Source organism: Macaca fascicularis, chromosome 1 (genome assembly GCF_037993035.2).
Source record: "Macaca fascicularis isolate 582-1 chromosome 1, T2T-MFA8v1.1".
NCBI classification, from domain to species: Eukaryota; Metazoa; Chordata; class Mammalia; order Primates; family Cercopithecidae; genus Macaca; species Macaca fascicularis.
In genome coordinates this window covers 33,252,976-33,280,723 of record NC_088375.1, presented here as the reverse complement: position 1 = coordinate 33,280,723, position 27,748 = coordinate 33,252,976, and the positions used below count along the sequence as shown (strand labels likewise).

At 44.7% G+C, this 27,748-nt stretch overlaps 1 protein-coding gene and 1 long non-coding RNA gene across 8 annotated transcripts in view; one reads left to right on the top strand and one right to left on the bottom strand.

Annotated features, from left to right (window-relative positions):
- The window catches only part of TNR (tenascin R), a 428,883-nt gene that overhangs the window by 23,913 nt on the left and 377,222 nt on the right, over positions 1-27,748 (top strand). The gene's annotated exons all lie outside the window — the stretch shown is intronic.
- LOC123573648 (uncharacterized) overlaps positions 1-27,748 on the bottom strand; it is an 82,460-nt gene that overhangs the window by 37,322 nt on the left and 17,390 nt on the right. The window contains exon 3 of one of the 2 annotated variants that reach the window (XR_006698360.3): positions 1,512-1,641. The exons of the other annotated variant lie outside the window; for it this stretch is intronic. This is a non-coding gene — a long non-coding RNA (uncharacterized lncRNA). Of the gene's footprint in view, positions 1-1,511; positions 1,642-27,748 lie in introns of those variants that run through there. 2 annotated transcript variants of the gene reach the window in all.

Genomic DNA, 27,748 nt, shown 5'->3' with positions numbered 1-27,748 from the left:
TACTGCATCCTCATACTGGTTGCCTCATTTTCATGAGAAAACTGAGGGAGATGAAGTACTTGCCTACATCCTCACAGCTGGTGATGGCAGCTGGGAACCTCAGCTCAAAACTCTGCAGTCAAGACTCTGACGGCTGCACAGGCTGCCTCAGGGCTGTGGCCTCTGCCACTGTGCATGCCTTCCAATGGGGTGCTGCAGTGTGTGGCTGGGGGAGGGGTGAGGACCTCTCTGCTAAGCCACAGTAGCCCGAGCTTCTTAGATCATGCACCAACATCCCAACACACCCCAGTGTGCAGCCCAGGAGGTGGGCCACAGCCTGGGTACAGATGCCACCTCTTCTGGGGCTTGGCATACCCTCACTTTTTGGGCCTTTTCTCACCCATGCTTCTGTAGGGAGGGAGCCAGAGACAAGGAGGGACTTGAGACTGGAGGAGGAGAAAGAGAAAGAAATACCAGGGAGAGAGAAGATAGGCAAATGAAGGCCACAGATAGGCCTGGATGGCCACTGGGGACAAATCAACTGCAGCTTCCAGGGACCTTCTTGTCTGAAATTGGCAGGTTGTGGGATTGCAGGGAGGGGAAAGTGAAGGTCCTTGCTGGTAGAACTCAGACAAGCCGTTGGTCAGGGATAGTTCTCTTGCCCGGCACCTAACAGAGTCTAAGTGTATGTCTGCATGCTGGAGAAGCACTGGATGGAGTCGGAAAACTTGCATTCTAGGCTTGCCTTGACCATAAATGACTTGTGTTATGTTAGACAAGTCATATAATCCCCCTGGGCTTCTGTTTACATGATATGGCCATGTGATAGATCTTCCAAGCTCTTCTAACACCTAACAACATTCTGGGTTTGTCTGACCCCTCAGGGTTATGTGGTCTCAGTTTATTGGTCTATTTAGGATGGGATGAGAGTATTAACAGACCCATTGAGGGGAGGTAAAAGTCTCTGTGACTTTGCCGCAAGCCCAGGTGGACCCAGCCTACTAAACTGCCCAGCCCTGACAAGCACCGTGGGTCCTGCCCCTCGCTTTCCTGCTCCTTGCATTTGCCTACCTGTGACTTTGGCCACCTCCTTCTCCTACCCAGGTCTCCAGCTCCTCTCTGGTGTTTCAGGGGATGAATAGGATAATGCTTTCTAATTACTTAGTGCGAGTGCTGCGAGTCAGGATAAAGGACTCTTCTAATCTAGTTGTTTCTGGGATTATTCATCCAGAAACATAAATGAGTGTTTAAATGAGAGTGAAGGCTGTGGAATGCAGGCCAGAGAAGGCCAGGACAGGGGGTGCTGGGGAAGAACTGGGGCAGAGCTCTGGGGAGTTGCTTGGCAGATGCCCTTGGCTCTACATGATATTTTGTTTCACCCATGATCTCAGGATCCTCGAAATTCAATTTTCACTGCTCCAGAATTCCCCCACACTCATGCCCCTCTCTTGAAAAATACATTTTATTAACTCATTCGATGGCTGCACCAAAAGGGACCAGCTGCTAACAACTGACAGTAGGCATCTTTGGTACTTACAGAACCCTCCGCCATGTGTTACTAAGCAGTGTGGACTGCAGTCTCCAGGCTCAGTCTCTGTCCCTGGAGTGCTGGTTCTGAGAGCACTTGCTGGGGGAAGCTGGCTTTCTCAATTATGCAGGTATCTATGAAGGGCAGAACAATTTATTAGCTGTGTGTGTGTGTGCATGTGCGCTCACCCATGAGGACACCCTGCATGAAGACAGAGAAACTGTGACATCTGTGCTTTTGGTTTTGATACCTGACAAAAGGGACAAAGGGACATGGTTTAAATGTCACAGCAAGGGCCTTTGACATGGGTAGTTGGGAAAGCAGATGTCTCTGTGCCTGACTCCACTGGAGGAAGTATTGGGCCCATGACCTTAGGTCCCACACCTTAGTGCATTGACTTTCTAATTTGAAATTATTTTCAGGAGGAGAAAAAAGTCTATGATAAAAATATAGATATATTCACCCCTTTATTCAACATCCACTTATTAAGCACTTAATTTGTCCAAGCCACTGTTAAACAACATGAAGGGCAAAAATTACTGTTAGACTACTAATGATTAACACTTTAAAAATGATTTCAACTTTTTTTTTTTTTTTTTTTTTTTGAGACGGAGTCTCGCTCTGCCGCCCAGGCTGGAGTGCAGTGGCGCGATCTCGGCTCACTGCAAGCTCCGCCTCCCGGGTTCACGCCATTCTCCTGCCTCAGCCTCCCGAGTAGCTGGGACTACAGGCGCCCGCCACCTCGCCCGGCTAGTTTTTTGTATTTTTAAAGTAGAAACGGGGTTTCACGGTGTCAGCCAGGATGGTCTCGATCTGCTGACCTCGTGATCCGCCCATCTCGGCCTCCCAAAGTGCTGGGATTACAGGCTTGAGCCACCGCGCCCGGCCTCGATTTCAACTTCTATTTTAGATTCGTGGGATACATGTGCAGGTTTGTCACCTGGGTATATTGCGTGATGCTGAGGCTTGGGGTATGATTAATCTCACCACCCAGGTACTGAGCACAGTACCCCATAGTTTTTCAACCCTTGTCCCTCTCCCTCCCTCCCTACTCTACTATAACTTTTATAAAACAGATAAGAATCATGCTTCCCATTTTGCAGAACAGGAAACCGAGATTTTCAAAAGCCTATCCAAAGTCTCACAGCCAAAGTTTTATTTATGAGGTGTCAGAACACAAACTTAGCTCTTCTGGCTCCAAGATAAATGCTCTAAGAAATGTTTTAATCTTTCAAGGAGGTGGCATTTAGATAAAGAGGATATGGCAAGACCACAGAGCATAGTACAAGGAAGGGCAGGGCATGCACTATGCCTAATGTATAAGTAAGTGCTGTAGGAGTTCCGAGCAGGGCTCTGTAATAGAAGGGTCATGGGGTGGGGGTAGGGGGAACTTTGGGCTCAGCATGGAAGGATAGGGAGCATTTTCATCGATGGAGGGAGAAGTGAAAGTCATCCTAGGCAGAAGGAAGGGTGATGGCAAAATGACAAAGGACGATGTGGACAAAAGTTGGTTGCACGTAGTAAATGGTCTCGATTGGCTAGAGCAGCAGTTTTCACTTGGCTATGTATTAGAGTCACCTGAGTAGGCTTTAAAATGACCAACTCCTGGGCCCCATGTCCAGCTTTTCTGGTTAATTCATCCTAATCATTGGTCTCATTGGCGTTATATAAAAGTTCCCTGAATGATTCTATTTGCAGCTTGGATTGAGATTCACTGGCATTGCGGAAGGACTTGGGGTGGGGGGTTCCAAAATGGGGCTGTCACAATCACACAGGTACAACATCAACAGGATCTGAATAAGAGATGAAAATGGCAACAGAAAGAGAGGGATGGGCAAGAGCTCTTGAAAGACAGTACCTCCAGGACTGAGCATCCACAGGAACATACAAGTCATGACAACTAGAATGCAAGCCTGGGAGCCCTTCACAGGAATGAAAAAACAGCAACCAGGGGGAAGAGGAGGCAGATGTGGGAGGAGGAAGGTTTGGATTTGAGATATCTTGAGTTTAAAGGCAATTATTATTAGGTCATCAGATAGGAATGCCCAGCAAGTCAAGTGGGTTTAAATTTAGGTTAAGAATGGGAAATGGAGAATCTTGAGGACTCATCTTCTTAAAAGTGGTAGTTAAGGCTGAGGGAGTGCATGAGCTTTGAGAGACAAAGAAAGAGAAGACCAGAGGGCTCAGGTGGGAATGCCTACATTTAGGAAGCAGAAGGACAAAGAGGAGGTTAGAAGCAATTCGTAAATGGAGAATTGTTCTATTTGCATTAGCCAAGGCCAGTGTCTGTGGGGGACGGGCAATGGGCAACAGAGTCATTTTTCATGGGCCTGGCTGCCTGTGACTCGGAAATTGATCAGCTGAGTCAATAGCTCCGTGCTCAGACACGAAGCTTCACTGATGTGTGTGTAGGAAGTAGGGCAGTTGCATCCCAGCTCTCCCTCACCAGAAACACAGCCTGCTCAGTGTTCTGACAGAATCTGAGCTCATTTTGCCACTACTCTTGGCCTTCAGTAGCAGGAAGGCGGAATAAACCCCAGACACACACAGGTTATGAACTCACCCATCACAAAGAAGTCATTTATTCTGAGCCTTCCCAAAGATTAATTGCTGTCCTCCTGGGGAAAACAATGCAATCAGCCCCCACTCTTTAAAGGGGACCCCATGAGAGCATCTCATGATATCCCAGCATCATCCCATGTTACCAGCTTAGCTCCTGAGAGGAGCCCTGTGGGTTTCCCTGATACTCAGCCTTTGAGAGTCCCAAGAGCTGAGGAGGGCAGGAATCAGAAGCACGTCAGTTTTAGGGGTCCTGGGGCCCAGAAACAGGATTCTGCATCTGGGCACATGGTTGGTCAGGCTTCATCATGGACAAAAGAGGAGGAAAGAATCCAGTGTGGACAATCAACCCTCAGGTCCTCAGTTTACCTACCTGCCTTTGGGGAGAGCTCAGAAGTGGAGGGAAAAGAATGATGATGCCATGGAGAGGAAAATAACATTTTAGCATGTATGGGCCCCTCATACCCTAAATGAAAAGACTCTCAAGAAACCCTTCTGGGTGACGTAAGTATTGATAAGCCATGGAACAGGCACTGAGAGCAGGGTCCCTACTCCCTTCCAGCCCTAACAAAGCAAACAAACACCAAGTATTTTCAAACTGTGCTTCTCATCCTTCTATGTGGGGATATTGTTAAGTGCAGAACCTGATTCAGTGCATCTGTGTTGGGGCTTGAGCTTTTATGTGTCTGTTTTCCACAGAATGCTGAAGCTGCTGGTCCTTGGACCACACTTTGAGAAGCAAGGTTTTAGAGGCAGTTGACTGAGTCCGGAGCCTGGGAGAGAGAAGAAAGGTTGGCTTTGTGTCCACCCCATGCCCCCTCCCAGTTCTGCCCTGGGATCTCTTTGGGGACTGCCTCTTCCCTGCTGCTGACCAGGGAAAGGGGACAGGAAGGCCATAGTGGGAAGGTGAGCAGGCAGCCTCGCAAGGCTCCCCCCAGGTTGAGCCACAGACTCTGGGCTCTGATTGTCTTGCACATTGTCCAGTGCCTGGCAGTGTCTGCTTATTGGCTCCTGGCTCAGGCAGAGTAATTACAGTTGAGGCCCTGATGAATTGGGGGCTGGTAATTAAAGCGCCTATCGATTTTCCACTTAGGAGTTCCCTGTAGCTGGAAACAAAAGTGGAAAGGGGAGAGAGATAAACAATCCCAGGAAGGTCTTTCAGAACGGGGGACGGTTCAGTGTGCATTAGCTGGGCCTGGCAGTGCTGAGAAAGGGGCTGCGGGGTCATCATTTATCACCAGTTCATCTAGCTAGAATTTGAGAATTGATTGGCCAGTCAATACGCTTCTGGGGCTCAGTGCCAACTGGGGTGAGGGAAGGAGGACTATCTTCTGCAAAGCGTTCATCCTTAGATCTCTAAACCATGAATCTGTCTTGTTTTGCTGCTTCATTTGGCTTATTTTAATTATGTATTGAAGTAATTGCCTCGTTTACATCATCTGCCTTCATCAGGCAACAATGGGCTTTCCGTCACTAGAAATTTGGCTTCTGGTGCCATCTGAGGCCAGATGTGGGAAGGCAGAAACTGGGTGTGGGAGAAGGGCGAGACGGGAAGGAGGTGTGAGGACAGCAGAGGGAGTGGGAAGAGAAAGATGACAAGGAGGGTGCCCAGGTGGGCCAGAGCTGAAGGGTGCAGGAATTTTAAAGAGAGGCCAGCTATTTGAGTGAAGAAACCATAAAAGCAGAGTACAGAGCAGCACATAGAGAGAGAACAGAATCAACAAGGGAAGAAAGAGACAAAGAGAAAGCACAAAGGAAGGAGCAGGGCCAGCATGAGGGAGAGAGGAGAGTGAGACTGGAAGAGGGTGTTGGTAGAAGCATAAAGCACATTTAAGCCTTATTTAAAGATTGCTTAAGTTATTTTGGTGCATTTAACTCTTAATTCATCTTCCTTTCACTGAGCTAATGTGAAGTGTGAAAGAAAAACTAATGAGAAGAGGGCCTAACTGGCAATTTCAGTTTAGTCAGCTCTAGGAGCTCTCTCCTCCTCTCACACAGGTCACTTGATCTGAGATGGTTCTTTTGTTCCTCAGAGAAATGTCACTCTTCTGAGTCTTTTTCCTTCGCCTGCCTGTTTTCACTGAGGCAGCTGGTTTGGTGGCTTAATGACAATGAAGTTAGATTAGGATCTGGGTTTTGGTGATGATTGAAGCCGGGCCATGAGAAGCATTTTAGCATAATGCATGTTGAAACACAATTACCCATTATCCCAGTCAGGACAGACAATTGGGGTAGGGGGAGTAGCGAGTTGTGGAGGAGTCAGGAGGCTGTTACTTGTTATAAGTTAGATTTTAAAAATATTCTATAGAAATAGTGAATGGATTTAGTCAGTTTATTCAACCCACAATGTTCTTGCATCTGAAAAAAAAAATCTTCTGCAAGTATGCCCGATAAATGGGGAAAAAAGGATAGGGGCAAGAGTGTTGTTTGTGGTATTAAGTAGCTGCTGTGCATAGACCGTTGTGCAGCACATGTCACACAGGACACCCAGGTCCTGTCCTCATAGAACTTAAAGAATTACAAGACTTGATTCTTTTGTGTAACCACATTTATCTGGTTCGAATCTTAATGGTGTCTTTGTCTGCAGAGCAAAGTTAACCTGCTAAGCCTCACAGGAAAGATTTACCTTGGTTAATCCCAGCTTATCATCTAGCATTATCACCCCTGCTTGCTTGGGTATCCCTTTCGCACTGGCCTGCAAGGCTCCTTATGGTCTAAGGTCCTGACTCTTCTCCTGTGTTCCCCATCTCAACCAAAGAGTACCACCCTTCAATCAGTTCCCCCAGTCAGGAGCCTATAGACATCATGGACTTTTTCCTTATGTCCCCAGTACAATAGGTCCCTGTACTAGCCATTGTTATATTCTTGCATTGCTGAGATTGGGTAATTTATAAAGCAAAGAGATTTAATTGGCTTACAAGTCTGCAGGCTGTACAGGAAGTATGGTGCTGGCATCTGCTCAGCTTCTCAGGAGGCCTCAGGAAGCTCACCATCAAGGCAGAGGGCAAAGGGGGAGCAGGCACTTTACATGGCAGAGCAGAAGCAAGAGAGAGACAGCGGGTGATCTCATGTGAACTCAGACTGAGAGCTCACCTGTCACCAAGGGAATGGCGTAAACCATTCATGAGGGATCTGCTCTCATGATTCAAACACCTCCCACTAGGCCCCACCACCAGCATTAGGGATTACAATTCAATATGAGATTTGGACAGGATCAAATATCCAAACCCTATTGGCCCCCAAGCCTTGTCCTGCTACCTAGTAACTCCTGGATCCTATTCCTTCCTTCCCATTCCTGCAGCCACAGCCTGAGTTCGTCTTATGTCACCTCTTGCTTGGACTCTTGAGTTATTGCAATGGTCTCCTCACTGGTCTCAAACCATCCTATTCTAGCTGCTATGGTATCCTCAGAGCAATTCATCTAAAATGAACATTTGATGGTGTTATTCTCAATTTTTTTAATGACTCTTCACTGCATGAAGCATAAAGTTCTTTCCAGCTGTGTGAGCGTGGGCAAGATATGCAAGTTCTCAAAGCCTAAGATGCCTCATCTGTAAAAATGGGAATTCTGATAGCTGCTTCATGGGGTTGTTATGGGAAGTAAATGAGGTAATATGAGTAAAATAATCAGCACAGTGCCTGGCACGTAGCCGTTATCCCTAGTGAGGTAGAAGTGATGGTGGTGATGAGAAGAGGGGAGAGTACTTTTTATTGTTGTTATTATAGAGGAAAGTCTTTATAATCTGAATCTAAATTTCTATCTGTAGCACCGACCTTTCTCCTGAACTGCAGATTCATGTACATAACTGGCCACACAGCATTTTCACCTGAATGTCTAATGTACATCACACATTTAGCAAGTTCAAAACTGAACTTATATTCTATCCCCCAAACATGCCTGCTCACAACTCAAATGACAATTTCCCAACTCAAACGACAGTCCCTTCCTCCCAGGAGCTCATACCAAAAACCTCGACTGCTCTCACTCTCTCATGGATTCCGCATTCATTCCATCTTTAAGTCCTGTTTCCACATCTGTGAGATCTAGTCAGAATTCAGCCACTCCCATCACCTCTTCCAGTGCTGCCACTGTCATGGGCCAGGCCACAGTCCTCTGCCTGGGCTACTGCACTGGCCTTCTCACCAGCCCCTCACTCCTGCCCTTACCCTTTGTGGCATACTCTGCAGCAGCCAGAGGGCTGCTTTTATGGCAGAAGTTAAATCACTCCCCTGCCCCGAATCTTCCACTGGGGTGATCTGAGTGCTGCTCCATCTGACTCCTTCCTGCTATTACTCTTCTTATCATCTCCCACTCCCTACACCCTCTCTCACTCCACTCCTGCCACACTGGCCTCCTTCCTGTTCCTCGAATGTGGTAGGCATGCTCCTGCCTAGGGCTTCGCACTTGGTGTCCCCCTGCCAGAAGCACTCTTTCTCCAGGGGTGAGATGCTTCAGCCCTCATCTCCCCAAGTCTTGCTCAAATGGCAACTTCATGGTGAAGCCTGCCCTGGTGAACTTATAGCAAATCACACCCCCAGCACTCCCAGTCTCCTTACTTAGCTCTGTCTTTCTACACAGCACTTATCACCCTCTGTCACAGTATATAGTCTACTTATTTCTTGTGTGTATTGCCTGTCTTAAAGACCAGGGAGAAACCAATGTCAGGAGGTAGATGTCTGTCTCCCCACACAGGGGCACATCCTCTTATTCCACACATTGTGAGTCCTTTCAGCATTCCTCCATAGCAGGTAAGAGGTGGAGAAGTGGAGGAGGTCCCATATATCACCTTTGATGGGGAGCACAGAACAGGTAGAGGACAGCAGCGAAGGCATGCCTGTGTCAGCTAACCCATCGTATGGAACGCTCTGCATCCGGGTGAACTAATTATGCTTTATTGTGCAGGAAATGAGAAGACTGTGAAGGTTTTGGAGAAGAAAAACAACATGACAGGAGCCGAACATTAGGAAAATAAGTTTGGCAATGATGAGAAAGGTAAATAGAAGGGAGTGAGTGAGACTCCTGAGACCAGACTGTTGCAGTCATTTTAAAAAAGTGGTTAGGGCCTAAGCTTGGAGAGTGGAAGTGGGAAAGAAAGGGGGCAGATTGAGGAAACTGCTAAGGGAATAATTGTTGATAGGGCTGGGTAACTGGTGGGACTTAAGAGGACTGTCTGGAGGGCTCTGTACAGAGGGCCTCTTCACTTGGCACTCTGCACTCTCTCCCAACGTGATCTCATATTCCCATGGCTTCAGCTATCAACCATAGGGCCAGGACTCCCAAATATGTCACTCCAGTGCAGGTCACTGAGCTATAGACACTTTCTAGAAGCTCCCCTGGGAGATCTCACAGAGACCTCATGCCCAGCATAAACAGGACAGAAATCAACATCCCCACCCTTTACAGCCTGCTCCACGCCCACAGCTCAGGGAAGGCTTCACTGTCCAGCCAGGAGCTAGAAAACCATCTCAGGTCCCTCCCTTCCCATATCTATGCACTCCCCATGTCCTCCATGATTTTTTCTCTCCTCTGCCATCACTCTAGGCCTGGCAGCCATCCTGTCTTTCCTAGACAATGGCAGTAGCTCCCTGAATGATCTTCCAGGGGCTCATCTTTTCACACTCCAATCCGTTCACTCTAATGGTGTTTTATTTACTTATTTTAACATAACCTAAGTGACCCGTGAATAATGCAAGTCCAATCATACTGTTTCCTATGAAAACCCATTAATAGCATCTCATTGCTCTTAGAATAATCTACCAAATCCCTAACATGGCTTTGAAACCCTGCCACTGTAATCTTGACCCACATCTGTCTCATCCTCACTTTGCATTAGAATGAGTTTCAGTGATGTTGGCATCACCTGATAGTCCTTGAGCTCCCTGAGGATGGGGATCATGTCTGAACACCAAGCAGAGTGCCTGGCATAAGGGAGGTGCGAGGGATATTGTTGAATGAAGCAGTAGGGTGCTCAGTAGGATCAAATGCTGTGAAGAGGCCAAGAAGGGCTAAGCAAAAGCCGTTGGAGTTGGCATGGGAACAGAAAGCAAGTTTGTGTACCACAACACAATGTCTAGGAGCAAAAAGAGATGTCACTGAGCATGTGATAACTTAATTGTTTGGCCTGTTAGGGGAATGAGCATTCTGGCTAACAAATGTGTCTACATAGGGTGAAGATCCAAACTTTTCTATTTTAACCCTTGTTAGCAAAAAGATTTTTTTTTAGAACACATGTGTTTTACTTTCCTGCCTTTAGCCATTGTACCAGAGCAACTAACTACAGAAACCTAATTAATAAATGGGGGATTGGGGGAGCTCATTTGAACTTTGTTCTTTATGTTTGAAGCAAAGGTAAAGAATGTGCCCTAGACAGCATTTTAAATAAGTTCCTGATTTCTCCTTGTCGGAAGTGTGTGTGTGTGTGTGTGTGTGTGTGTGTGTGTGTGTGTGTGTGAAAGCGAGGGAGGAAGCCCAATTTTGGCTGTGTTACAAAGAAGCTACACACAAGGCACATCATCACATTCCACACATTGTGAGTCCTTTCGGCATCCCTCCACAGGAAGCAAGAGATGGAGAAGTGGAGGACGCCCTGTATATCACCTTCACTGGGGAGCACCGAACAAATAGAGGGCAACAGCAAAGATCCATCTGTGTAGGCCGAGGGCATCTCATAGAAAGGCCTTCATCTTCCCCCAGGGGACAACATTCACCACACCAATATCATGGTGCTATCGTGAGGATTACAAGAGATAACATGCTTGAAGGATCCCAGTGCTTGGCACATGGGGGTGTTTGTGTGCATATTGAGACATTTATTTATATCTCAGGTGTCTATGAGACTGTAAGCTCCTTTTCCCCTCCAGAGCTGGCTCATAGTGCTTGATAATATCACAGATTGATTAGCTGTAAGTAACATAAACAATTGAAAATGCAAATAAAATTTCCTCCTGTAAAGTTCTTCCAAAATAAACTCAGACTCCATTTGTCTGAAATGGTTGGTTGGTGGCTGGAAGGTTTCCTTCTTAAGGCCTGAAGTGTGTCCCCTGTATCATCTCACTACCAAGTCCATGGTTCATTTGTCTGTCAGCATTACAGTGGCCAGTCTTGATGACTGATCAGGAGGTGGATGTCTGTCTCCACGCACAGAGGCACATCCTTTTGTTCCATGCATTGTGGAAGGAAGCCAAGTGCTTGGCACGTGGTAGATGCTTCCTTCCTGTTACATGACTATAAACCCAAAAGTGTGTGGAAAATCATAAAGTGCAAGGATATACTCTTGCATGGTATAGATGTTTGATGAGATTAATTCAGGCTTCTTTTTTGGCTTTTAAAAATCCAATGATTTGCACTATACTCTTAAAAATTACGAACACAACAGCAACAGCAACAACTAGCTAATTAAAGGTTTTCATTAACCCAGACCCTATTTTTCATCATTTCTCTCTTCATAATTATAACAAGGAAGAGTCTTGGTTTGGAGAAAGGGAGGAAGCTCTAGGCATCAGATCATTATTCTCCAAACCCCAGGAGGGTACAGGGAAGGCTTCTCCTGGACAGCCTGTCCTTTTGGTGGGAGCTCAACAGAGAAAGGAAGGAGGTGGCCCTGCCTCAAGGCCAAAGCAGTTCTCACCGTGAGCCCAGGGCAGAGGCCTGTGGCTATGGCTCTGCCTAAAATGGGCTTTCCATGTTGCTGACTCTCTGTAAATGGAAAGTAATAAGTTATGCTGTGCTGACACTTTCCCAGCCTGGCTGCATTAAGATGGAAAATTACACCTAGGTTTAAATACACACACACACACACACACACACACACACACACACACACACGGCTCTTTGTACCTGTTCCTAGTCATTAAAATGTGTTTCTGAAGTGCTATAGTTAATTGCACAGTTAATTCATTATGTAGCCCTGTTTTTTCTTTATAAAACACCAAACTAAAGCAAACCTAGGCAATTACTTGAAGTCTCAGAAATATCACAAAAGGAATGACTTAATTTAGTAAATAATTTTAACTTAAATAATTATTTACTGAGAGAGAGAGTTTGCTGAGTGCCTCAGGAGATTCCCTACTATTGGCCTCATAATAAACCTTCCAAGTAATTTCTGATTAATTACTTACACAAGTAACATTTTATTTACTTTGAATAAGTTGGGTTTTAAAAAGAGCCTGTAAAATACCAATGAGGACACGCCAGCAGCACTTCCTGGTCTTTTTCAGGCCTGTGAAAAAATGGGGTTGGTGGAGGATGGGTTCCAATCCTGTAACCCTCTAAAGGCAGATCAGCCAAACTACCTTTTGGGCAGTCTGTAGTTTCTTTATAAATTTGGGATTTCATTTCATACCACGGTCTGAATAAATTCACTATGTTTTTTTAATTTTGTTTTTGTTTGTCATGTATTTCAAGGTATCACGCACAAAACAGGCACTCAAATAAATACCAGATAAATGAAAATATGTAGTAATACCAGCAGCAGCATTTAAAAATATATGAATGGCTGTCAGATATAGAATAGGAATCCACATAACATTCAGAGTATATTAAGAAAATGTAAGATTATTGAGGTATTTTGGACATAGAAAAATTGTAAAACGAGCCAATGATTTCTGCTTGTTTGGAATTGAGACCTGGAATTTTGATAGTGTTTATAAAGTGCTCTAGGGCATACGTTTGTTTTTTAAACTAATGTGAGATAAAAGAGTGTTTTGAGAATTTTAACCCTCATGTATCAGAAAAGTCATATTTAGGAGTCATCACTCCGCTTTCTAAGACTGTAGGCCCTGGATGACAGGCTAGATGCAATACCAACGAGGTCACATCACTGTGAGCTTCTCACCACTCATGGCTGCTTCTGACCTGTGTAAGGGGGGAAGAATCCCAGTCAGGCCTTATCTCCAGGATACACAGAGGACAAAAGACTACAAAAGGGTCTTGAGGATTCACCTTTTAAAACAGACCAGTTTTACTTGGAAGGGTTTTTTGGGGGGTAAGGAGGTGGTAACTGTCTCTTCTCTTGGCTTATTTGAAGGGCTGTTTATGTAGAAGGGGAATTAGATTTTACCTCCACTGGCCCAGGGTGTTAGAATCTGGGCCAGTGAATGGAAGGGTCATAGGGAATGAGATTTCCATTCAGGGTAAGGAAGAAATTTGCAATAGGCCCATCAGAAGGTGGTTCCCTCGGGAGATGATGTGTTTCTATCCCGTTTTTTCAAGCAAGAACTGGCATCCACGCTGAAGAGATGCTGGGAAAGAGCTCAGCTGGGTGGAAAGGGTGACAGCAAGGAGGCCAGTGGGTGGAGGTGGCCAGAGGAGACCTTGGTCCTTACCACACACCTTTAAGATGTCTTCCTGTCATCTTTTCCTCTTCCCTGGATACTTTCTGGCTTGTTAATGTCCTTCTTAATGGATGGTGCCCAATACTCCAAATTCAGGGCAGAATATGGAGTGGGGGTAATGATGCCATTTGATTTGGACCCCATATTTTGTTAATACAGCCTAGCCTGTACCAAGTTCTCCTTTGCACCCAGGCTTGACACATACCATTCTGATATTTGGTGCTTAATTTAAAGTTGATGAAATCTCTGTGACTTCTTTATCCAAACCACTACCAAGATAGATCTCTGATATGCTGACTTTATGGAATGAGTGTTTTAAATCAAAACTTTATTCTGTTACATTTTATCTCATTGACGTCAAACGACAGTGTTATTGACTTTGGTGGGGGGTTGGCAGGGGTGGAGGGGGTAACTCGGAATGCTGACTCTATCCTCTAGGCCATAAGTGTATTTCCCCTTGCTGTCTTCTCCGGCTTTGTAAGCACATCTCAGGACTGGGCCTTGAAAAATCTTGGGAAATATCTTCTGAGAACTTCCTTGAAGTAATACAATCACAGGCTGAAGAAGTGGAAAAGAACTTAGTGGATATCTAATTCAACTTTTTTCTTATATACATGAAGAAACCTAGATTTATATAAGTTATAATCTTGGGGCAATGTTGTTGTCAGCCTATATTTGTTAATATCCTGACCACACTTTTCCATTTTGTTCAGGAGACATTCTTTTAAAAGTCTTGCTGAAATCAAGACACATTGGATCCATGGCATCTGGGATGGACATATTATAATATGGCATTTACCTAAGACCAGTATAACTACTTCAGCCAAATACACACATGCGCTTGCACACACACACACAGGTACACACATACATATGCACACACATAGGTACGCACATCACACACACACACACCATTGGTTTGGCATCTATTTTTGTCTTATGCTACTTAGAATGCACCAACTTTTTCTTTCCAAAGGCTTATAAACCATATCTTTATCTATCTAGAATTTAGACCAATCTTCAATGTAGAGAACACTTACATTTAATTTCATAAGTCTTAGAAAACAATGTAGCTTCTAGATCACAGTGGTTTATTAATGTTTTTCTTCCTTTTTAATTTTTGACAAAAGAAAAAAGCCTAAAATTCAATTCAGCATACATTTTAAAATTTATTTTAGAATTTGGGGTTTACAGTGGCTGAGTTCAAGGCTTTATTATACCTCCTTCAATTTCCTGAAGTCAGCCTGCTCTTCTCTAGGAAAAGTCTTTCTTTCCCTGACAGCATGGCCTCAATACTGAAGAACGAGTGGCAGGAACCAGGTGCTATGGGAAGTCGTCATATCTGCAGGCAAGGGTGAGCCTTGCCTGTCTCAAGGAGAGCTCACACCAGATGCTCATATCTGAGACCCTCCTGCGCTTAGCCCAGCTAAAGGAGACTCTGGACTCTAGCTCTGGCCCCACCTCCCTTATCTTCTTTGCATCTCTGTTTTCACCTTGTTGAGGAAACAAAACATCCCCCGTCCCCTCACTTCCCTCCCCTGCCCAGACACACTGCATAGGAACCTAAAGGAAATTATCCCAGAAAAGAAGGGAGCCGTTGATAAGCCTCTGTGGGCGTCTGTGAAGGCACACATCATCTGAATGACAGGTTTGCATGTAAACAGCCGCAACTCATGAAAATAGTTTTTAATCTACTTGAAAGGCATATTCTCAGAAGGAAATCAAGCTCCCTCCAGGTGCATGGCAGCTCTTTGAAGGAGGAGCTGCTGCAGCAAAAATACAAGCCATTAGGAGATTCTACTTTTTATGACCCTTTCTTCTCCTTCTGCATCACCTCCCCTGCTCCTCCCCATTGGGGAAAGCATCTCTGGAGGGCTTTTGACTGGAGAAATGGGGAAGGAGGAGCTGGGGGAACTACCTTTTCTCCTGGCAGATCAGTGCCAAGTTCCAGCAATGGGGTACTGCTTGACTTCACACAGAATATCTACCTAATTTTGTTTCCCATCTTTTTTCCAGACTATCCTTCTATAGGCAGATGCCCCATTCCCCAATGCCTCTCTTTCTCCATGCTGTGTCCACCAAGCTTTCCAGATCCAAATCCTGCATGTCTTTAAAGACTCAACTTAAATCTCATCAAGTTTTGTACTCTGTGGCACAGACTAAACCTTTGACTAAAGCCTTCCTCTTGTCACATGTTATAGTACAAAGAATTTTCTATTAAGTCACAACTCTTTTATTATGGCAAAATCCACATAACATAAAATTTAATATTTTAATCATTTTTAAGTGTACAGTTTAGTGTACTTATTAGGACATCTACACGGTTGTGCAACTATCACCACTATCCATTTCCAGAACTTTTCCACCATCCCAAACTGAAATGCTGTATCCATTAAACATTAACTGTCCATTCCCCTTCACTGCATTTTAATTATACAAACAATAGAGGAATGCATTGTAAAAAATAAAATAACACAAAGCGATAAAGTCCTCTTTGACTACCATGCACAATATAATACCAATGCTTCTCCACTGAGTATATGCACACACACACAAACACACACACTCAAATATATATTATACATATATACTAGATATATACTAAAAACCATGTATATATGGTTTTGTATGTAGGTTTTACATGAGCAATATCACAGCTCTTTATATTATGCAACTACTTCCTACTTTCACTCAGCAAAACTCTTGGAGACCATCCCACATCAGTAACTAGAAATCTACCTTATTATTTTAAACCATAACATAATATTCATAGTTATATCATAGTTAGCCATTCCCCTATTTAATAATTTTTTAGGTATTTGTTATTACATATAATGCTGCAGTGCGCATGAGAATGAAACAAATATATGTGTTTCTCAAGAGTAGATACTCAAAACGACTGCAGGGTCATAGGATATGCATACTTCTAATTTGATAGAAGCCATTGGATTACCTTCCAAAGTGTCTGTATTAGTTTGTAATCTAACCAACAGTATACGAAAGTATCTGCTTCTCCATGTCTTTCAACATTTGATGCTAAATTTGTCAAGCAGTTACTTTCTGTCTGGCATGTTCTGAATGCTTTATGTGTATGAAATAATTCAATGTTTGTAACGACCCAACAGGGTGGGTGTTAATATTATTAACCCTCTGCAGGCTTAATGAAGTTAAGAACCTTGTCTTGGGGCCTACATTGGCAAGTGGTAGCCAGGATTTAGACTCTGCCTAACTTCAGAGCCCATTTCCCTATACTCTGTGCCATTTTATCTGACGGTTGCCCATCTGATGGGTTAAACATGGTGTGTCTTCTGGGTGTTTTAATTTGCACTTTCAGAATGCTCATTTGGGGAACATCTTTTCATATGTTTATTGGTCATCTATATTTTCTTTTTTGTGATTTACTTTTTCATATCTTGTGCTCATTTTTCTATTGGGTGGTTTATTGATTAGTAGTTTAAGAAGTGCTTCTGTTGGTGAATGATCATTATTTACATATTAATTAAAATCATCAGTATAGCCAAGTGTTAACTGAGTCTAGGCCCTGCCCTAGCTGTAAAATGCAGATTATATAAAATTCAAATATTCTTGTATACATTTAGGCAGTTTTCATAGAAACATAAACATTGATTTGCTCATTCATTGAATGCTTTTTTTAATTGAATGATGGCTCTGAACCAAGAACTGTGCTAGGTATAGGAAAAACTATTAAAGTTTGCAAAGAGTGCAAAGGAACATCACAGTTCACAGAAGGGTTAGTAGAGACCTTATGAGAAACAAAGAGCAATTAACCTTTATAGTAAATTGATCTATAATGATTGCATTACTAATTGTTTTCACCTGCTTTTGCCAACAGCCTTCTACTGAAAATATGTAGACTATCAATTAACCAACATAAGAATCTACTAACGTAAATATTTTTAACATTTATATATTATTAGCCTATCAGAGAAAAAACTACTCTCAGAGAATACTTATTTTGGTCTTCCCTCCCTTCCATTTTTTTTTTTTACCTCTTTCCTTCCTTCTTTTATTTAAAAAATGTTCGTGGAATGTCGAAATATGGTGTTCTGTACAGAGCAGATGCTAAGAATTATAGATGGATATTTTGGATTACTATATTTGAGCAGGGAACTGTCTGTGGTAGCAAACTGAAAACTTTAGGAATAACTGTGCTTTTCAAATGGTGGCAGATTCAAAGGATTTTACGTGTTTCAAGCACATTTTTACCCTGAGCAGAAAGATATCTACATCTTCATTTGGTATTGATCCAGAACATTCCCCAAATGTGGAACATTTAATGACTCCAGATGTTTTTCTATGTATATTGGGCAGGTGCACCCACATCTAACCCCAAATCTCATGTCACTGTAGTGCAGACACTGCCATTCGGATGGAAATATTTTCTTCCTTGAAGCTCTTTTTGGTAACTGCTCTGTATACACACACACACCTGCTGTGCCTAGAGGTAGGATTGTTTCCAGTGTGTTCTGACCCTTTACCACATTTCAGCATGGGATAACCAGACATTGCCCACTCCCCATATTCATTTTCCTGCCCCTCATCTACCAAGAGGCTGGATCTGAGGTACCAGGTACCTGCCAAGGATGCCTTTCTTTCTGTCTGTGGGTCTGGAGGCTGGAAGGTGCTCATGGATCCAAAAATCAATGTTTCTGGGGCTCTCTTTCTTTGGAGCACAAAGAATCCTGGCTGGGTGACAACCCAGAGGCGGCATGTCAGTCTAAAAATAGCTTGGGGCACCGAGCAGGTATCTCAGTGGGCAGGGCAGAGCTAAGGAGCTGCCTCTGTGATTTACCCACATTTACTTGCTGCTCCTCACCAAGCGCAGGCTCCTAAACTGCAGAGCGGAGTCTCAGTGTGTGGTCATTTAGCACACATGGAAGATACAATAACCACAGAATGTGTCTCAGAGTCACACTTAGAGTATCTTCCTTTGGAAAAAAATCTCTGGAAAATAAGTAATTTGACTTGCCCTCTATAGAAGACAAAAATAATTAAGGGACAAGACTGTTTAATCAATCTGTCAGTAAATAAAATTGATTCAGCATCTATTGTGTTACAGAGAGCTCTTTGCACTCCACTACAAATTGACTGCCAAATATCCGTGTTCTGGAGCCTCTAACCTGGAGAAAGGAGATGCGGCTTAGGTTCTCTAATTGGTTCTTCTTCTATTTTAATGTGCATGCAAATCACCTGGAGATCCTGTTAAAATGCACGTTGTGACTCAGTAGGTCTGGCTGGGGCCCAGAGGCTACATTTGTAACCAGCTCCCTGGTGCTGCTCCTCCTCCAACTCTCTGGAGTGGCTGAAAACCCTGCTCTCATCCAGTGCTGGAATTTTTTCTTAATCAGAAGCATTGTTAATACAATGGAAAGAATGGTGAATTGAGTGTCACTATATCTGGGTTCTGGCTCAGCCACTCATTAGGGGGTAAACTTGAGAAACTCTCCCTCCCCCATAGAAGCCACATTCCACTTTATTATTTTCTCAACTCTAATCTCATCCCTAGTCTCCAAAAGCCCCACTTGTTTTGGGTGCATCCAGTGTGGACTATGCCAGTCAGCTGGGCTTGAGGAACCAAGGACTTGTTGGACTAAGACTTTGCTGTCAATGGCCCTGCCTTTGGAAGGTGTTTTTGTTTGTTTCGTTTTTTTAGGAGAAGACTATTTTGAGGGTAATGCACTAGGGACTTATTCAAGGCCACCATGAGAAGAAATGCTGGGTGGGGCAAGTGGATCTGTGAGATCCATTTTGATGGTGAAGAAAGGAGAGCAGGAACAGGAATTATGAGAGGCAGGAGCACAGCAAGAGGGAGAATGTGTAGGGAAGGAAACAAAATGAAAATGAAAAAAGAAACTGCAAAGGCAAAAAGCAATAGATTGTGTTGAGGAGGGAAATAACTGGAGCATGAACCAGTGTTTTGGCAGCAGGCATAAAGGGACAGGGAATTTGAGAAGTAGCACAAAAATGACATGTTAGGCCTTGGGGAGGGGCGTGGAGTGAAAGGAATTGCAGAGGCAATTGTATTTTGTGGTGAAAGTGCAAACTGGCAGGGGCTGAAGATGGATATTTATTTGGATGGCAGGCCTGAGAAATCAGGCTCAGGGAGGAGGACAAAGCCTTTGAGTGAGGTAAGGTTTTGTGAAGGCTGAATTTTCAGGTGTCAATGAGTAGAAAATGTAGGACAGAGAATCTGGTGGGACATGAAGAATGCCAAATGGATGGAAGAAAATAGACTTTTGGTGGAGACCTGGAGTCTGCTAGTGTCAGCAGAGGAGTGAAAAATGGGCCCCAAGAGGGCCCCTGATTCTACCTCCATGGTCACCTGATATATGGAACACTATGCCCTCATCCTCTCCAAGCTCAGCTCCCACAGACCCCGTGCTCATGCCTGTTTTAACAGTGGAGGCTGGACATGAGCTTGTCAGTGGGCATGCACAGTGCACACTCTCCAAAGGCACAGAAACTTCTCAGAAGTTAAGTCAGTGTGGAGAGTGCCGCTATGTGTGAAGGAAACCAAGGGGGCTGCATATTGCCTACCTGCTTCTCTCAAGACGATCTCAGCACCCAGATCTTAGGAAAGGGCTAAAAAGCTCAGGGCAGTGAATTTAAGAGGAGTGACCTCACTCCTGAGCTTGGTCCCACAGCTGCAATAGTGTGGCATGTGTCAGAAGGTGCTTCATATCACTCTAATTATAGATAGCATAATTGACCATGGGGCAAAGCTTCTGGACTGTGAAACCCATTGCAGTGTTAGCTCAGCCATGACTGAATGTGTCAGGGAGGCCAAGAGAGGGCTGTTTCTGGGACAGGGACTCCTCTGACAGTTACCTTTAGCTAGAGGACTTACTGACTGCCTTGCCAAACCTTCTAGCCTTCCTTGGACTGCACGACAATCAAGGATGCTTCACCCAACCTCCTCCCTCTTTCTCCTTTGCTTGGGGTCATGGTAGTCTGGCAGCTGTCCCAGCCTTACCTCCCCATTCCCTCTCACATAGATACTTCCCTTAATGAAAGTCTTGTGTATTTAATCCTTCTGCTTCTTGTAGGACCCAGACTAACACAAGTGGAGGCCAATGGGGAGGAGAATAGGAGTCAAGTTTGTATCAGTTAATGATATAAATATCAGGGAGAGGATTCTTGGAAATGCACACAAGCTGAAGAGAAGGAGCTGAGGCCAAGGTATGGAAATATCAGAGAAGATGTTCCTGGGCATTAGTTATTTCCATACTCATACCTTTGAACCTTTTGCTACTGTTTCTGTGCCCCTTCCACAATCTCTATTGTAAGTCTTTCAGTCTCTGACCACCACCACCTTCTGTCTATCCAGCTTATTCCTCTGTGTCCCCACTCCAACAACTCTCCCACCTACCAAAATGGACAGCCCATCGATCCTGCCTGCCAACTTTAACTGTCCCTCTCCCCATCTTGCCTTGCCCTCCTTAGCCTGCTTAGCTCTCACTGATTATTATCATCTCTCCCATGCATCAGTGCATTCACTCTCCCATTGCACTGGCTGGCAAATCTCCAGCCTCAGTTAAAGTCAACTCTCCACCTACTCCACACTCACACAAATGCAACTAAAAATGGCTAGAGGAACAAAAAATTCCATGATTTTACATTAAACTTATGGCCACAAACCTCAAAGGAGCCCTCTGCTCTGAAAGACAGTGCCACTCTCTCTTTCCTGTCCATTCACTCTCCTACATATGATTTCTCACTTTCTCCTTCCTCAAACAACTCCTCTCTCTTTCACCATTTTTCTCCTTCTCCATAATGGTGACTCCATTCTTCCAGTTACTCAGGCCAAAATCTTGAAGTCAGCCTGGATTCTTCCCTTTTTCTCACATCCTGCATCCACGCCATTAGCAAACCCTGCTGACTCCACTTTCTAAGCAGCTCCAAAATCAAACCACTTCTTATCACTTCCCCTGTCTCCATCACCTTGTGCCTGGGCTGCTGTGGCACCTCCTAATTGGTCTTCCTGCTTCCTTCTGATTTTGTCTCCCCACTCCCAGTCTATTGTTAACATAGCAGCCGGAGTGATCAAATTAGATCATATTGTTTTTCTGCTGACAACCTTCCCATAACTTTCTAGCTCACTTAGAGCAGAAACCAAAGTCGTTATGATACAAGGCCCACAGACTCTGCCTCCCGTCACTGCTAGCACTACCATTTTTTATTTTTTATTTTTTATATTTTTTAGACAAAGTCTCGCTTTTGTTTCCCAGGCTGGAGTGCAATGGCATGATCTTGGTTCACCGCAACCTGTGCCTCCTGGGTTCAAGCGATTCCCCTGCCTCAGCCTCCCAAGTAGCTGGGATTAGAGGCGCCTGCCACCATGCCCGGCTAATTTTTGTATTTTTGGTAGAGATGGGGTTTCACCATGTTGGCCAGGCTGGTCTCGAACTCCTGACCTCAGGCCATCCGCCTGCCTCTGCCTCCCAAAGTGCTGAGATTACAGGTGTAAGCCACCGCACCTGGCCAACACCACCTCTTATTTCCCATTGGCTTTGCTCTTTCCACTCTAGCCTCACCCATCAATCCTCCTTGACCACCCTGCCCCTGCCCGCTGGTCTCCTCACCATCTCTTGGACACACCAAGGATGTCAGCACCTTTGCACTCACTGTCCCCTCTACATAGAACCCTGTTTCCCCACTGCTGAATTCCTCGGTTCCTTCATGTCTGCTCTTCAGTGTCACCTTTTCGATTTGGCCTCCCTGGTCCCACCATATGGAAGGGCAAAGACTTTCCCCCACCCCCAGCACTCTATCCTCTGTACCCTGCTCAGTGCATTCTCCTTACTTGGCACAGAGTGCCACCTGACTCATGGTGTGTTTGACTGCTTGTTGTCTGTCTTCCTAACCTAGATTGTAAGTGCCACCAGGGTAGTGTCCCTGCCCACACACTGGTGCACAATACATAGTAATTGGATTATGGAATGAATGGAAGTTGAAGGGGAGAATAGGGTCCAGCTAATTAGAGAAACACAGAGGGTAGGTTCAGACCACAAAAGGATGTTTTCAGGGGGAATATTTTAGTGGGGAAGGCAAGAAACACACGGGTAGAATCGGAGAGTTCTCATGATGGAAAGGCAGGGCTGACTCTGAAGTCAGGACTCCTTCCACGAAAACGAAGCCGCCATTCTGAGCCTTAGTCCCCTTATCTGCAAAATGAGGATGGGAGTGTCCTGCTTCCCCTGGTTATTGTGAGGCTCACATGGGATGGTGCTGGCATGAGGCCTAACGTGTGGTGGGGACTCAGGAGGGTTGGCTGGGCTTGAATTGGGCCCCTGGCATGGGCCGAGTCCCCCTGTGCCCTCCCAAGTGGAACTGAGGCTGAATATCAGCCACCATTTGCTTCTTGCAGAACTAATTAGATCATGGAAACCCATCTCAGGTGAGGGGAAGGGTCCATAGGAGTAAACAGTTGCAGGACTTGAAATCAAAGTGCATTAAAGAAGGAAACAATGGGGCTGGGAGTGAGGCGGAAGGCACAGTCAACCTGTTGGGGGCTGGGTGGGAACTTTCCAGGCTCTGCCTGTAGCCACAGGAAGGAGCAACCCTAAGGGAAAACAAGTGGTGATGTATTTCTGTATTCAGAACACTGACATTGCTCCAGAAAAAAATGAGAGGAGATTATGCAGGAAGAGAATTGAGTCTGTCAGGAGCTTCAAGAAAGAAAGAAAAAAAAAAAGACGTAGAAAGGAGCTGTTTGTTGCTCTTTGTTCAGGTTTTTATCTCAAGAGTCTGTTTATAAAAATGTTCTCTCTTGGCCAGCCTCTTTCACTGCAGCCTGGATGCTCTGCCCCCATCCCCTCCCCACCTTGCTCTTGTTTGAGTTAAAGCTCTTTCCTTGATTAAATAATGAATAAAAGCTCTTCTCAAGCCTGACTTTGCTGGTCCTAGGGAGAAATTACAGATATATGTACATACATATACATGCAAAATAGCCTGAGATAAAGAGGCTTGGAGTAAACAGGTTTCTGGTTGTTGTTTTTTTCTTTTAAAGAAATGTTATTCATAAGCTACACTCACAAACAACACAAATTTAAACTAGGGCAAATCAGCCTAAGTGCAGCTAAATAGTTTGACTTAATAAAGCTCTTGGATATAAAAGCATTTATTTTCATTTAAAATTATGATATTATTATTATTATTTTTGAGACTGAGTTTCGCTCTTGTTGCCCAGGCTGAAGTGCAATGGCGCCATCTTGGCCCACCGCAACCTCTACCTCCTGGGTTCAAGCGATTTTCCTACCTCAGCCTCCTGAGTAGCTGGGATTACAGGCATGCACCACCACACCTGGCTAATTTTGTATTTTTAGTAGACACGGGTTTTCTCCATCTTGGTCAGGCTGGTCTCGAACTCCCGACCACAGGTGATCTGCCCACCTTGGCCTCCCAAAGTTCTAATGATATTTAATTTTTAAAATGGGATGGGACTTTCTCCTCTAGGGTTGCTCTTTCAGGCAGGTACTGAGCTATGTTTATTATTGTCTGTACTTGGCAGGATTATCCAATTTGTAACCAATGTTTTCATTCGGCTTTCTTTCTCAAGGCTCATCAATTAAGGCAAAACTATTTGCAGTGCACCATCTGAACAACCATTATATCTTCAGTCCAGAGGACTGGCCTTGCCCATTTTCTCCCTGCCCACCCCACTCTCCACATGTTAAACCTCTCTAATTGTATCCTACAGCTGTAAAAAGGAGGAATGGTACTCCCAGCTGGCCCACCCATTTACCTCATTTACCTGTGGGGGCTTTACCCTTTTATCTGTTCTAGATTGGTCTCTTAAATTTTGAAAAAAAGAAAAATACTACAGGAAGGCTCATTTAATGGCATAAAATGAGCAAATCGTGTACAGATTTCTGAGCCTAGTTCATTCATGTTTAGTTACAGATTGGTTAAGAGTATTTGTAAATTCACAGAGGATCTTGCAGCCAGGAGACTAAATAAAAGCATAATCCTGAAATAATGCAAGACTTGTTCCTATGCACATATTGGCCAATATTCATCTATCTATCTATCCATCCATCCAACAATTATGTATTCAGTGACTATAGTGTATAGGCCCTGGGAACACAGAGATAAGTAAAACAGTACCAGGCTCCTTGAGGAGCCTGAAGTCTAGTAAGGAAGACAGATATCAATCCAACAATCATCCTAATGAACAAATAATAATGAACTTAGGAAAATGTTCTGAAGGAAAGGAACATGGTTTAATAAAACATATTACTGGAATGGGGTCAAAAAAGATTTCTCTGAAAAATTAATGCTTGAAAGGGATCAAGACAATGAGTAGGACTCAAATAAGGAAGAATGAAGAATGTAGGGGTACATTCTAGACGGAGGGGTTTAAGGAGCATAGGGAATTTGAGCAAGAAAGTAAATGAGGCTGGAACTCAGACAGCAACACAAGAGTGATGAATGACAAGCCTAGAAGAATAGATTCAAACTGTACTAATTATCTATTTCTGCATAACAAATTTCCCTAGAATTTAGCACCTTAAAACAACAAACATTTATTATCTCATAGTTTCTGTGATTGTGGAGCAGCTTAGCTGTGCAGTTCTGATTCAGGGCCTCTCTTGAAGTTGCAGTCAAGACACTGGCAAGAGCTGCCATAATCTGCAGGCTTATTTGGGACCACAGAATCTATGTACAGGATCTCTCACTTACATGACTGTAGGCAGGAGGCTTCCGTCCTCACCACGTGGACTCTCCACTGCGCTCCTTGAGAGTTCTCATGACATGGCAGCTGGCTTCCCCAAGAGCAAGGGATCCAAAAAGGAGAGCAAGTGGAAGCTCTAATTCCTTTTATGTCCTAATCTGGAAGTTACACCTTATCCCTTCTGCCATGTTCTACTTGTTAGAGGGGAGCCAGTAAGTGCAGCCCACACCCAAGGGGAGAAGAATCAGCTCCACCTTTTGAAGGGAGAGTGTCAAAAATTCATGGACATATTTTAAAACCACCACAAAAGCCAAGAGGATGTTATAGCTTTGCTGAGATGTGTTTGTTTACCAGGGCTGCCATAATAAAGTTCTACAGACTGAGTGGCTTAAACCATAGATATTTACTTTCTCATGGTACTGGAGGCTAGAAGTCTGAGATCAAGGGTCAGCAGGGTTGGTTTCTTTGAGGCCCCTCTCCTTGGACTGTAGATGTCTTCTTCTCACTGTGTCCACACATGGCCTTCTCTGCCTGACTGTGCCCTAATCTCTTCTTATAAGAACATCAGGGGGGCGGAGCAAGATGGCCGAATAGGAACAGCTCCAGTCTCCAACTCCCAGCGCGAGCGACACAGAAGACCGGTGATTTCTGCATTTTCAACTGAGGTACTGGGTTCATCTCACTGGGGAGTGCCGGACGATCGGTGCTGGTCAGCTGCTGCAGCCCGACCAGCGAGAGCTGAAGCAGGGCGAGGCATTGCCTCACCTGGGAAGCGCAAGGGGGAAGGGAATCCCTTTTCCTAGCCAGGGGAACTGAGACACACAACACCTGGAAAATTGGGTAACTCCCACCCCAATACTGCGCTTTAAGCAAACAGGCACACCAGGAGATCATATCCCACACCTGGCCGGGAGGGTCCCACACCCACGGAGCCTCCCTCATTGCTAGCACAGCAGTCTGTGATCTACCGGCAAGGCAGCAGCAAGGCTGGGGGAGGGGCGCCCGCCATTGCTGAGGCTTAAGTAGGTAAACAAAGCTGCTGGGAAGCTCGAACTGGGTGGAGCTCACAGCAGCTCAAGGAAACCTGCCTGTCTCTGTAGACTCCACCTCTGGGGACAAGGCAATAACAAACACAGCCGAAACCTCTGCAGACGCAAACGACTCTGTCTGACAGCTTTGAAGAGAGCAGTGGATCTCCCAACACGGAGGTTGAGATCTGAGAAGGGACAGACTCCCTGCTCAAGTGGGTCCCTGACCCCTGAGTAGCCTAACTGGGAGACATCCCCCACTAGGGGCAGTCTGACACCCCACACCTCACAGGGTGGAGTACACCCCTGAGAGGAAGCTTCCAAAGCAAGAATCAGACAGGTACACTCGCTGTTCAGAAATATTCTATCTTCTGCAGCCTCTGCTGCTGATACCCAGGCAAACAGGGTCTGGAGTGGACCTCAAGCCATCTCCAACAGACCTACAGCTGAGGGTCCTGACTGTTAGAAGGAAAACTATCAAACAGGAAGGACACCTACACCAAAACCCCATCAGTACATCACCATCATCAAAGACCAGAGGCAGATAAAACCACAAAGATGGGGAAAAAGCAGGGCAGAAAAGCTGGAAATTCAAAAAATAAGAGCGCATCTCCCCCGGCAAAGGAGCGCAGCTCATCGCCAGCAACGGATCAAAGCTGGACGGAGAATGACTTTGACGAGATGAGAGAAGAAGGCTTCAGTCCATCAAATTTCTCAGAGGTAAAGGAGGAATTACGTACCCAGCGCAAAGAAACTAAAAGTCTTGAAAAAAAAGTGGAAGAATTGATGGCTAGAGTAATTAATGCAGAGAAGGTCCTAAACGAAATGAAAGAGATGAAAACCATGACACGAGAAATACGTGACAAATGCACAAGCTTCAGTAACCGACTCGATCAACTGGAAGAAAGAGTATCTGCGATTGAGGATCAAATGAATGAAATGAAGCGAGAAGAGAAACCAAAAGAAAAAAGAAGAAAAAGAAATGAACAAAGCCTGCAAGAAGTATGGGATTATGCAAAAAGACCAAATCTACATCTGATTGGGGTACCTGAAAGTGAGGGGGAAAATGGAACCAAGTTGGAAAACACTCTTCAGGATATCATCCAGGAGAACTTCCCCAACCTAGTAGGGCAGGCCAACATTCAAATCCAGGAAATACAGAGAACGCCACAAAGATACTCCTCCAGAAGAGCAACTCCAAGACACATAATTGCCAGATTCACCAAAGTTGAAATGAAGGAAAAAATCTTAAGGGCAGCCAGAGAGAAAGGTCGGGTTACCCACAAAGGGAAGCCCATCAGACTAACAGCAGATCTCTCGGCAGAAACTCTCCAAGCCAGAAGAGAGTGGGGGCCAATATTCAACATTCTTAAAGAAACGAATTTTAAACCCAGAATTTCATATCCAGCCAAACTAAGTTTCATAAGTGAAGGAGAAATAAAATCCTTTACAGATAAGCAAATGCTTAGAGATTTTGTCACCACTAGGCCTGCCTTACAAGAGACCCTGAAGGAAGCACTAAACATGGAAAGGAACAACCGGTACCAGCCATTGCAAAAGCATGCCAAAATGTAAAGACCATTGAGGCTAGGAAGAAACTGCATCAACTAATGAGCAAAATAACCA